The sequence below is a fragment of the Amborella trichopoda genome, chromosome 8, assembly GCF_054954075.1.
Source record: "Amborella trichopoda isolate Santa Cruz 75 chromosome 8, AtrichopodaSantaCruz75HAP2 v2.0, whole genome shotgun sequence".
Classification (NCBI taxonomy): domain Eukaryota; kingdom Viridiplantae; phylum Streptophyta; class Magnoliopsida; order Amborellales; family Amborellaceae; genus Amborella; species Amborella trichopoda.
Window position 1 is genome coordinate 13,608,674 of NC_142343.1, and position 13,222 is coordinate 13,621,895.

Consider the following 13,222-nt stretch of genomic DNA (forward strand, 5'->3'; position numbering starts at 1 on the left):
AAACCCCCTAAACTCCTATTATGAAAATCATAAACTAAATTTTTTAGAAATTAGGAACCTAAAATCCCTAGAAAAATGTTAGGAAAATCCTTAAAACCTAAATATCCTAGGAAATCCTAGAAAATTTCTCAAAAATTCCCTTAGGACATTTGATCTACGAAAACCCTAGACTAGAAACCCTAATCCAAATCCCTTCAAAATTCCTACAAAAACTTTTCTACAAATCTTAAAATCAAGCAAAGTCTTTTAAAGCTAATTCTTCAAGAGAAAGTGTAAACACCCAGTTGAAATGTGCTTTTTCCCTAAATTCCTTGGACTTGATGTATAGAAAAATGACCCATAAAACCATAAGAAATAAGCCTAAAATAACACATGTAACCTCTAAGAACTGCACTTATCAAGTGCACCACATTCCATAGTAAACTGTAGTCAACACCTAACCATAGTTCAACCCAAAACTCTAGAAAATCCCTAAATCCCATGAAATCCCAACCTTAGGAAACCTTATAACCCAAAAATACACATTTTGCGGTAAGATAAGAGTAAAAGAGTGAAAAACTGTCAAATCACATGATTTTAGCAAGTAAATATCATTATAATCAAAATCCCAAGGAAATAAGTGGAAACTTGATATAATTAACTGCCTACACCACATAGTACGGCATATGATGATGCAATCCAACACCACAAGGTGCGATGCAGCCATGTGTTAATATGGGATTTGTCTAGATTTACAGCCTTTCAAATTTTGAACAAATTTTGCCTATAACTAGCCTCATTTTTTTACCCTCTCAAGGTCAACCGGTGAGTAATAGAATGAAAACCCTAGGCCGATCATCATAACCCAAATCCTAAGATCTAAGCCTTAGTTTTCAACTTAGGAGCCCTGAAACCTTAACCTTTCTCTACAATTATGATAATCCATAGTCACTATGCATAGAAATTCATTAGTCTATTCCATTACTTCATACTTTAAACCCTAGATCTTTAGGGACCATTTTCTCTATTCATTCAAGGTTTGAAGAAAGTGATTTCCAAAAGGATTTCGGGTTTCATCCAATCAATATTATTCTAATCAAGGCTCCTATTCCGAGTGCCAAGTTAGTAGGCCCGACAGTTAGTAAGCAATCTATCTTAGATTTTATTTCTTCTTTTATTCCATATCAGCTTTATTTTCTTATTTATTTCATACTCTCTTGCAATCTAATCTATTTAAGTATAATTTATTTAGGAGTCATTCTTAATTTCAAAGCGACTTACAACCGACACTATTGACAACTCATAGAGGGTTCGATCTCCCTGTGAGATATGATCACCTCTGGCTTGGTGTTGGGGTGATTTTAAGGTGAAACATGCAAAAAACACAAAACAAACTCAAAAGATCTTCAACAATCACTTTGCCAGCGTATATTCGTAAGCATAGCTTTATATTATGTCTGAGGATCAAATAGTTCCAAAGTATCAATAAACACCTTCTTAATTACATTTAATGTCTCATACAATGATGTGCAATATCTCTGTTTAATAAATCATAGATGAATGTTTCGAAAAGAGAAATATAGAAAGAAGAATGAGCAAGTAAGTCTTGCCGCCATGCTGGCTTGTATGAATTGTTCATACAAATGTAATGGTGAACAATGGTGACACACATAAATATTTTAGCGTGCATGTAATCCCTCGGTGACTGTATTTCTCAATCTCTCTCTCTCTTCCTTTCTCTTTCTTCTCCTCCTTTTTGATGTCTTTGATAGAGCTATTTATAGTCATCAAACACTTCAATTAGTGGATCTTGATCATGTTCGATAGTTGCAGAGTAGTGTGCATAGTGATCCTTGTGTCATGCTTTGATGATAACATGTGGTTTTGCATGACTGTTTGCTGATTTTGGAACGTTCATCTTATCTTGAATGTGCAACGTGTCATCTTTATCAAGCATTCCATTCTAGAAGGATGTAGTATCTTCTATCAGGAGTGGCTTGGATGAAAGGTTTTATCCTTTCGACAAGTCTAGTGTATGAATCTAGGCTTTTGAAGATGTGGGTAATCAAGGGTATTTTGTCAATAATAATCTTTGAGAATATAGGGTCTATGAATTGAAAAATGTAATGAGAGTTATTTTCATTAGAGCATTGGCGGCATGAGGAGTAGATTTATGGAAGAGTCTCGAAATAGGTGCAAATTTATTAGAGAGTCTCATAATAGGCAAATCAAAGTTAATACATAGTTTAGAACTCTACTCGATGGTCATATATCAGACATTATCCACTTTACTCAGTGATCGTATATCATATATATCCATGGCGATTTATTAATGTACCAAAGCATCAACTCAAATTTAAGCGAGTAAGACTTTAGCCCAAATGTAGCATCTATCATGTGTAATCTACTTGAAAAAATAAGAATATGTTGAGGAATAAGGTTTTCCCAAATATGTATTAAGGCAAAGTTATGGTCGGTCAAAATTATACCTAAACAGTTGGAATAGATTGGTCCCAAATTCCATTGTAGACAGTTTGGTCCTCGGTGTGGAGCATGTTAACCTTTTAAGAACTTCAAAATCACCTATGGAATGTCCTAGTTTCGGTACTCAGAGATACCCTAAACGCCTATCTTCAACTCAGAAAATGCAATGTCCTTGTTTCGGTACTCAGAGATACCCTAAAGGCCTATCTTCAACTCAGAAAGCATTGCTGCTCATTGCAGACTCTTTCATAGTTTGAAAGTAATGTTTAAAAAATCGCCGATCTGATCCAGAATCGGGCGATCCGGATCAGGGATCGACTAGACCCATTCAGATCCTCTCAAAAAATGGGATCCGACCGTACACATTATGAATCAGTATCATGACGTGTGCCTAATGTCATGTCACTGAATCAGAACACTGAAATTGTTTAAAATTACTTAGAAAGGGCATTCCAAATCAATAAACTGGCTTTCTATCACGTGTTGACTTCATTAAAGGGCTATAACATGGGCTTGCCATCCTGTTGCATGCGTTGTAGTTACTGGAGCTCACACCTTTTATCTTGTCCACTAGTTCCCACATCCGGATAGGATCGGTCCGCATCGGATCTTGGCTGGACCCATTCGGATCCTCTCAAAGGGGATCCGCCCGAATCGGTATCATGATGTGTGCATATCGTACACGTCACTGGATCAGAACAGTGAAATTATATAAAATTACTAAGAGCTATAACATAGGCTTGTCATCCTATCGCATGTGTTGGAATTATTGGAGCTAACACCTTTTATGTTGCCCACTGGTTCCCACATCTCTTCCATGTGGGACAATTTAACTTTCCACATTGATCGATCAAGAGAGAGAGACAATAAGAGATCGAACTTTATGTTGAGATGTGGGATGCAGTTTGATGGAACGAGAGATAAAGATAGCTCGTTACTTTGATATAAATTATTTAAAAATAAAATACAACCTCTTTAAACATCTAATTTTGAAAATTAATATACAAAATCAACCCCCCATGATGCATCTACGTACTATTAGACTCAATCTCGTCCGTCTATTCCTTTCAACCTTCTCACCACCTTGCCAAAAATATTTGACGTTGTTGTAGTTAATAAAAACTCCATTTATTGTACCAATCCGGGTTTTGAAAAGCAAGTTTTACTATACTATTAGCTCAGGGGATTTAAAAAACAAGTTTATTTCTTTAAGGAACCTAAAAGACTAGCTTTTTTTGAAATTATAGTATGTTTTAAAAAATTATTACGCATTCTAATAATTTGTGAACCATGTTTATTATAATATTATAATTAATAATTGTACATTGATAACCAAATTTTATATTTATTTATTAATTTATTTGCATATAAATTATGTAGTGTATTATTTTTTCTTATAGTTGCAAATATTATAGTACTATATTATAATTAATAATTATACAAACATCCAGAAAGAAAAACAACATCTCGGTGTTCATCTATGTTTACAAAGTAATGAAAGTACATAATGCACCACTCCTAATTTGTTTTATAAACTAAAAGAACACTATTTTTTAGAGATTTATAGTGATTTTTTAAAAAAATTTGAGACAAAAATTGCCAATTCCACCGATTCCCCGATCCGACACGAGCATGGGTGTGACCGATTTTTGAGTCACCGATCCGTTTTTTTAAACCTTGCAATTCTCTCATACAACTCTTGCATTGAATAAACTTCATACCTAATAAACTAATACTATTAGGTGTACTATTAGGTGGGGATGGGCGCGTTATGAATAGGAGAGGTGTACACCCAATGGTGGCATTAAATTATAACGACAAATAAAGGAGAAAAATTAGTAAAAATAATAATTAGTTGATAGGGCCCACCACCCCTATCCTTTACTAAAAAATTTAAATTTACTTATCCAAAAAAAGAGAGACTAATACTATTAGGCTATTAGCTAATTGGGATTAAAAAAATTAGTACTCGCTGTTACGAAAATAGATTCCAAATGAGCTCCCATCTAAGGAATACTTATACAAAGTGCCCGTGTGGGTTAAATTTCCAGAACTTCCCCTTCTATGTTAGGAACCAGAAATCTTGTTCAAGCTTGCCTCCATAATTGGAAAACCAATCTTTATGGATAAGCCCACTCATTTAAAGAAGGGCAGCAAGTTGCAACAAATGGAGGCCGCTTTGAGGCTCTTTTAAATCTGCAGGACAATGATGAGGTCATGGTTTCCACGGCCAAAGATGCCCATCTTCCGCATGATCGCAAGGAGACGAATGCGCAACTCCAGTGTGATGCCCCTCAACGTCAAACTGATGTGACACCCAATAGCCCCCGCATATGTTGGATACAAACATGGATGACGATCAAGTCCAGCCCCAACCATAGTTACGAGGTGTGGACAGCTTTGATGATCAATCTATAGAATCACACGATGATAATAGAGGCCAACCATCAATGAGTGTAAGACATGGTGAAGAAGAACTGCCTACACCATCAATCTCTACATCTAATAGCCAAGCCAACCCCAAATTTTTTAATCATGTGGAAGATGGAAACACTTCTTGATATCTCTCTGAGGAGAGAGAAGACATACATGCTGTCAACACTGGGGATAACCACACGCTCGATGTTGACGTGTCTTAGTCCTTAGACAAGAAGGAAGTTGCTGGTCTCTTGAATATTTATGGAAAATATCATGAGGCGCAACCTTTTGTTGCTCCTATTGAAATGGCAAGATTGGATAAGCCTCAAGATGGTCAACCGAATGATCGTCCATTGGCAGAGGATGAGGAAATGACCTCACAGGGGTCAGTTGGGTCAGAAGTGAGAATGACGAATGACTTGTTATTGATAGAGGCCCAACAAATAGGAAAATGTGGTCAGAGTAAGAAAGATGAAGTTCTCAAACTTATGGATGATGGTTCATAATTGTAAGTCGACGAAATTCTTAGTGAACTAGCGTCCATTCCCCATCATTTAAGAAGGGTTGTAACTAAGGACTCGGTTCTCACCACCCACAAGACTGCTACTATATTAGAAGCCGATGTCGAGCAACCTAACCCAAATGTTGTTGGTACACTTGTGGAGGCCCATGCTAGACAAGGCGCTAAAGGTGCAAGTTATTCTCTTAAGACCACATCAAAGACTAAAGCTCATATGGACCAACAGAAACAGAAGACATTGAAGGTACAAAGGGCCTCCAAGAGAAAATCCACTGATGTGGAATAGGAGAGGGGTGGTCACCCCCCAGGTACGACCTCTTCCTCTTAGTTATTTCTTCAATTTTATCATGTCCATCATGTCATGGAATATTAGAGGAATCAATACAGCTGGTCGAACATCAGATATTCGAAATCTTATAAAAAATTATGATGTTGGAATGTGCTTTCATTTGGAAATAAAATTGCAAGTTTCTTCAGCAGGAAGATGGTATAAGAGGCTTGGTTTTTATAATTCCTTTGTGATCAATGAGATAGATGGAAAATCACGAATTATGCTATTATGGAACCCGGATATCTATATTATTAATATCATTAATGTCCATGACCAAGCTATTGCTGCTGAGGTGTCTCGACCTAGCACTGGACTGTTGTTCATCATAACAGAAGTGTATGACAGGAATTCTGTGGTAGAGAGAGAAGTTTTGTGGGACCACCTACGGAACATCAAGCTTAGTATCGCTAGGCCGTGGCTCGTGCTTGGGGGATTTCAATTCTATTTTGGACCGGTCAGAGAAGCTTGGTGGTCGAAATGCAATTAGTCCAGACTCTGAGAGTTTTGCAAAAATGTTAGTGGATTGTGCCCTTTTTACTTGGGTTCCTCAAGAGGGTGGTTCTCATGGTCGAATAGTAGCTCAGGGTTTCGATGCATTTGAGAGCGACTGGACAGATCTTTGGCTAATACAGAGTTGATGTTGGCAATGCCGAGGTCAAGGTTGAATTATTACCAAAAGGCACTTCATACCACTCCCCATTACTTGTTTCCCTTGTCCCCACACCATCACTTGGCCCTAAACCTTTCTGATACTTCACCATGTGGCAGGATGCCCTGGATTTTGTGGATCTCATTAAACAATCTTGGAGGGTAAAGCTTGGGGGCACCCCTATGTACAGTTTGCAGCCAAACTCAAAAGACTGTGTGGGGATATAAGTGCATCGAACAAAATCACATTTGGACTAGTTAACACCAAGATAAGAGAGACCAGAGATAGGCTCTAGACCCTGCATGATATGTTAAGTGAACATCGTGACCACCTTTCCCTTACCATGGAAGAAGCTCAGCTTACATCTCAATTGAAACAATATCTAGCACATGAGGAGAGTATGTGGAGACAGAAAACAATGGAAATTTGGCTTAAAGAGAGGGACTCTAATACCAAAATTTTCCATATGTCCACCATAGTCAGAAGGAAACATGATAAAATCCTCTTCCCCGAAGACTCCACCGACAACCAAATTTCATACCCTAACGCCATTGAAAGCCACATCATTGTATATTTTGAGGAGCTTTTAGTACTTGAGACACAAGAAGGCACTCTAATGAGTCCCAGGGCTGCATATTTCCTTTAAGAGAGGTGCCTTACAAAGGAAGAATGTGATGCATTAACAAATGATATTTCCCAGGAGGAAATTCGAAAGTGCGTATGGGATATGAAATCAGACAATGCACCGGGACCAGATAGCTTCGGGGCCGAGTTTTATAAGTTCAGCTGGGATGTTATCAAGATTGATCTCTTTTGTACTCTTAAGGACTTCTTTGGTAAATAAAGTTTCTCAAAGCCATTAATTCTACCTTCATATGCCTGATTCCCAAAGTCTCCTGGCCCACTACTATGAGGGATTTCAGACCAATTGGGATTTGTAATGTCTTGTACAAAATCATTAGTAAGATAGTGGCAAACAAGCTCAGGAGGGTACTTTATAGACTAATCCATCCATGCTAGGTTGCATTTCTCAAAGGGAGGCTAATCACCAATAATGTCCTCATGGCCAATGAACTAATCTCTTTGTGCCACAAGAATTCAGCCAAACCATAGATGTGTCTTCAGTTGAACCTTAGCAACATTTATGACAGGGTCTCATGGGGGTTCATATCCAACAGACTACATGCGATGGGGTTTCCAGACATTTTTAAAACCTGGGTTCAGCATTGCATCACTACCCCATCTTTCTCTATCTTGTATAATGGATCTCCTGTTGGCTATTTTCAGAGTATGAGAGGCCTTAGACAAGGTGCCCCTCTATCCCCATTCTTCTTCTATCCCAACAGAATGATCGATGCCACTACTGCCGACAAGTCACTTCCCCCTCCTTTCCCATCGGGGTGCAACTATGGGGTTCACCCATCTCCTTTATGCAGACGACACCCTCATCTTCAGCGAGGCTTCGACCTCAGCTGCAAGGACCATTAGGAACATCATTGATGCCTTTGCAGGGCGACAGATCAAAAACTCAATCACCACAAGAGCAAAGTCATGTTCTTTGGGGTTAGTAGCAATCTAAGAGAACAAGTGCTTCAAAAACTCCAGTTTGGATTAGGGGACCTTCCTGTCAGATATCTAGGACTTCCCCTCTTTCATGGCCCCTTGAAGCATTTACACTGTCATAATATTATTAAGAAGACCATTGCTCAGATTGGCTCATGGTAAGCATTATGTTTATCCTTTGCAGGATGATTACAACTCTTAAGAACAGTACTTAATGCTTCTTCCATTTACTGGTTGCTCTCCTTACGTCTCCCCAGCCACACTTGTACTATGATTGAAATACTCCAACGCAACTTTTCGTGGGCAGGGACTTAAGAGAATAAGGGTTTGTACTTGGTGAACTGGGATACTATATGTCAAAAAATAGACGAAGAGGGCTTTGGGATTCATAGACTCCATGACTTTAATATGGCGGGCATGATGAAAATAGCATGGAGAATCATCTCCAATCCATCCTCTATCTTGTCCTCATTCTTGAAACATGGGTACTTTCGCCACTCATCGGTCAGGACTACTCATCCTAAGAGCCCCTCACATGCTTACATGGGTATACTAAAGGGCTTGAGTAGATTACAAGGAAAAGTAAGATGGATACTTGGTGCTGAAAAGCTGGTGGACTTTTGAGCTGACCCATGGCTTTCAAAGTCCTCCTTAAGGGAGCTATATGGTGCCGATGCTCACGAGACCTTTGGGAACCCGGCAAAATCAAAGGACTCAGATTATATTGAGGGTGCACCACAAGAATGGACCCTTCCGATACCTACCTTTACTCCACTCATCCGTGCATGGGAGGAGATTTATTCATATATGCTCCCCATTTACCCCTCCTCGGACCAATTGGTATGGATTCACTTAGCCAATGGAAAGTTCTCTGTGAGTGGCGCTTGGGACCACATCAGACAAAGTGCGCCTATACAACCAGCTTTCAGAGCTCTCTGAAAAACCCCAACCCATGCTAGAGCAAAGTGGTTTACTTGGCTCCCTCTGCACTCCCGATTCCAACCATGAGCCTCCTCCAGTCTAGGGGCCTCCTTTTGGTCTCTAGATGCCCCTTCTGCCTCCAAGAGGAAGAGTCATTTGACCATATCATTATACAATGTGTGTTTTCGAAGGTGCTTTGGAGATACATACTTTGGAGATTTGGCAAACACATACCACTCGAGCAATCTGTTATCGTGATGATGACGAAGTGGCTAAAGATCCAATGGTATGAAGAACAATTTGATTTCCACCTTCTCCGCCACTGTCTGCCACTTGTGGGTCGAGTGTAATGAACGTATTTATGATAGGAGAAGGACCCCGAGGGAGTACCTCTTGGGGCACATCACTCATTTCGTGAGCAAGTTCGCAGAAGGGAAGGAATGGGCTTTCTTCCCCTTTGTGGTTCATATTTCCACATACCTTAAGCTTAAATGGCATATCGCCCCCCCCTCCACCCAGCCACACTTGTACTATGATTGTAATACTCCAACGCAACTTTCTATGGGCAAGGACTTTAGAGAATAGGGGTTTACCCTTGGTGAACTGGGATACTATATGTCAAAAAATAGATGAAGGGGGCCTTGGGATTCATAGACTCCATGACTTTAATATGGCACCATGACTTTAATATGGCGGGCATGATGAAGATAACATGGAGAATCATCTCCAATCCGCCCTCTCTCTTGTCCTGATTCTTAAAACGTAGGTACTTCCGTGACTCATTGGTCTGGACAACTCATCCTAAGAGTTGCTCACATGCCTGGAGGGGTATATTAAAGGGCTTGAGTAGATTGTAAGGCAATGTAAGATGGGTACTTGGTGTTGACAAGTTGGTGGACTTTTGAGCTGACACATGGCTTTCAAAGTCCTCCTTAAGGGAGCTATAAGGTGCCAATGCTCACGAGACCTTTGGGAACTTGGCAAAATCAAAGGACTCAAATTACATTGAGGGTGCACCACAAAAATGGACCATTCTGATACTTACCTCTACTCCACTCGTCCGTGCATGGGGGGAGATTTATTCATATATGCTCCCTATTTACCCCTCCTCAGACCAATTGGTATGGATTCACTTAGCCAATGGAAAGTTCTCTGTGAGTGGCGCTTGGGACCACATCAGACAAAGTGTGCCCATACAACCAGTTTTCAGAGCTCTCTGAAAAACCCCAGCCCATGCTAGTGTAAAGTGGTTTACTTGGCTCACCCTGCACTCTCGATTCCCACCACGAGCCTCCTCCAGTCTAGGGGCCTCCCTTTGGTCTCTAGATGCCCTTTCTGCCTCCACGAGGAAGAGTCATCTGACCATATCATTATACAATGTGTGTTTTCAAAGGTGCTTTGGAGATACATACTTTGGAGATTTAGCAAACACATACCACTCGAGCAATCTGTTATTATGATGATGATGAAGTCGCTAAAGATCCAATGGTATGAAGAACATTTGGATTTTCACCTTCTACACCACTGTCTGGCACTTTGGGTCGAGCATAATGCACGTATTTATGATAGGAGAAGGACCCCTAGGGAGTACCTCTTGGGGCGTATCACTCATTTTCTGAGCAAGTTAGCAGAAGGGAAGGGTTCGGCTTTCTACCTTTGAGATTAGTATTTCCACAAACCTCAAGCTTAAATGACATATCGCCCCCCCCTACACCCCCCCACCCCCCACCACCCCCCCCCCCCGCCTCCGCTCCCCCCTCAATTGCATGGTCTCACATGGTCTCTCCCAGTCAGAGGGTAATTTAAACTTAACATCGTTGGCGTCCTTTTACAACTCAAGCACCGCGAGATGTGGGGGGATCACCAGAAATGATACAAGTGGCTTCGTAGTGGTCTTTGTTGTCCCTCTTGGCACCAACTCCAATAGTGCCACTGAGTTCCATGCCTTGAATTGAGGTATCTCCTTGGCACATGAGATGGATTGTCGCCCTTATCATTCACTCCAAGTTAATAGTCGACTCACTCACCTACAACAGCTCTCCCCCATGGAGGCTTCGCATCCTATTGTCCAACTCTAGGGCAAAGCTTTACTCCTTTGTGGATCACCAATGACAGATATTGCATATATTATGGGAGACAAATCTGACTCTTGATTGCCTTGCTAAGCAAGCGGCATTCATGATACAAGCCATAGTTTCGCAGGCCCGATCTCTTGATTTTGTCACTCCCTTCATTTCGCGGGATAATGCCAATGTCCCTCTTGAATGGTATGGTTAATTTCTCGTACATGTTCTCCTATGTGGTGTAACCTTTTTTCTTGTGCTCATCAATAAAAGAAAAACGGTTAGGGCCTCGTTATCCTCACTGATTTACCCAAAAACAAAAAGGTGGCCCGCCCACAATAGTTAGATTGGTGCTTTCTATTAAGCAAGAAGCCTTGGTCTTAAATGTGTACCTATTGAGACCTAGCCGCATTTCAAATTTTTCTTAATTAGGCACCCTCTTAATCCAGCCTACTCATAGAGATATAGGCAAAATTTTCGAGCCCTGTTTTGGTTGGTATGATTAGAAAGAATCAATTAGTGATATCTAGGTTAGAATATTTCATTATCGAGTCTCTTCTCAAGGTAAGTCTGACTTGCAGTCAACTGTCTCATCTAAACCTAGTCATAGGTCAGTCATCCCTAGCCACCCCAACGAAGGTCCCATGGATCTACTCGAGCCATAACCAGTTCACCTTTGTTCTAGGTTGGTCCACAGTCAGTAATCAAAGAGTCATGTGACTGATCAACCCACCATAGGGGAGTGTCTAGTCAAGATCTGCAATTTACATGGACGACTGTCAATATTCATGACAATTGGCTGGGGGTCATACTTCAACAACTAAGGATTGAGACCTAGTCTCATGTGAAGAATGGGGCCCGCGCTTTATCAAAGAACCAGTTATACCACCTGAACCCCATTGATATAGAGGTCTAGGGGAGAATCAACTAGGAGCGGCATAAGCAGTGCCCTTGTTCAATGATGGTGCACCCATCACTCATGTAACGATGGTCACTTTTCATTGTAGCTCGTGCATTTCCATGTCAGGCAATTAGCAGCAATTTGAGCCAATCAGGGGCCGACGCTACTAGTAATAGTGTCAACACTGCTATCCCATGTATTAGAGGCAATGATGACTTTTTGAAGCTGCATTCTAAGGGTGTCAGTTTGGTATGAACCACCGTCCTCCGATCGTTACTGGCCTCATTGTTGACGTTAGGGACCCTAGTGTTGTGTTGACACTATGGTGAGACCACCCCCATCATTGGCATGACTAGTGGGGTCTAGATGCAAAGTTTCCTTTGATTTCGAACGGTTTGCTCCATATGTTCTCCTATCTTGGGGTTGTTCCCTGCTGGTTATGGGTATTCCTAGAGTTTTGAGCTTCGGGCTGAGTCTTTGTAGTGGATTCAGGGCAGTCTGGATGTTAGGGTACTGGCTTTGGGACTCTTTAGGGCTCATATTGGTTGTTCCGCGGCTCTTCTATTTCCTATAGTTTCCTCAGTAGGGAAGATGGTATTTACAAAGAGAGAGTAGAAGAAGAAATGCTTATAGAGACCGAAAGAGGACTGGAATTACTTTCTAATGCTATTGCTTTAAAAATATCAAAAAGAAAAGAAATATATTTTTCTTAGACAAGTCTAAGAACTTTCAGTTTACTGTCTTATTTAGATAAACCATTGGAAGGCAAAAGGAAACAATGTTTATTCCAAGAGATGACTCTCAATGGAAAAGAACGCCTCATCAAGAGATACTTGATGCCTTGGAGAACTATATGCTAAAGAGAAATATGCATGGAGACCTTTCATTACAGCAGACACCGAATCTATATCTTAATAAAGTCCTTTCATTATGCACCATATGTGAACCTTGATGAAGATATAATCACCTACAGAAAATGTTTATGCTTGATCATCATGCAAGCCTTAACTGATTCACCGAATGCAGAAGACAAGGTTCCCATGAACGACAGCATGAAACTCTAGCTGCATAGAAGAAAGAGGATAAAAAATACACACATTCCCTTCCTCCCATCATCTTAACCATAAGGTTATCCCACAACATAGAGCACGTTGTCTGAATTAGCTAAGTTGAAAGATCACAAGTGGGAAGCCACCCCTCAAAGTTTGACCGATGAAGTATATCAAGGAGGAATCATTCGAAAGCTCTCTCTTCAAAACTTCAAAGATCGAGCACATCAGAAATGGAGTAGAACTTGAAAATTTAGGAAAGGAGTAGAAGCCATGGCTTCATAGCCTCCTCCAAGGGCCACTCTTGAGAATTCAAAAAATCAGTAGAAGCCCAGAGTCCCAGA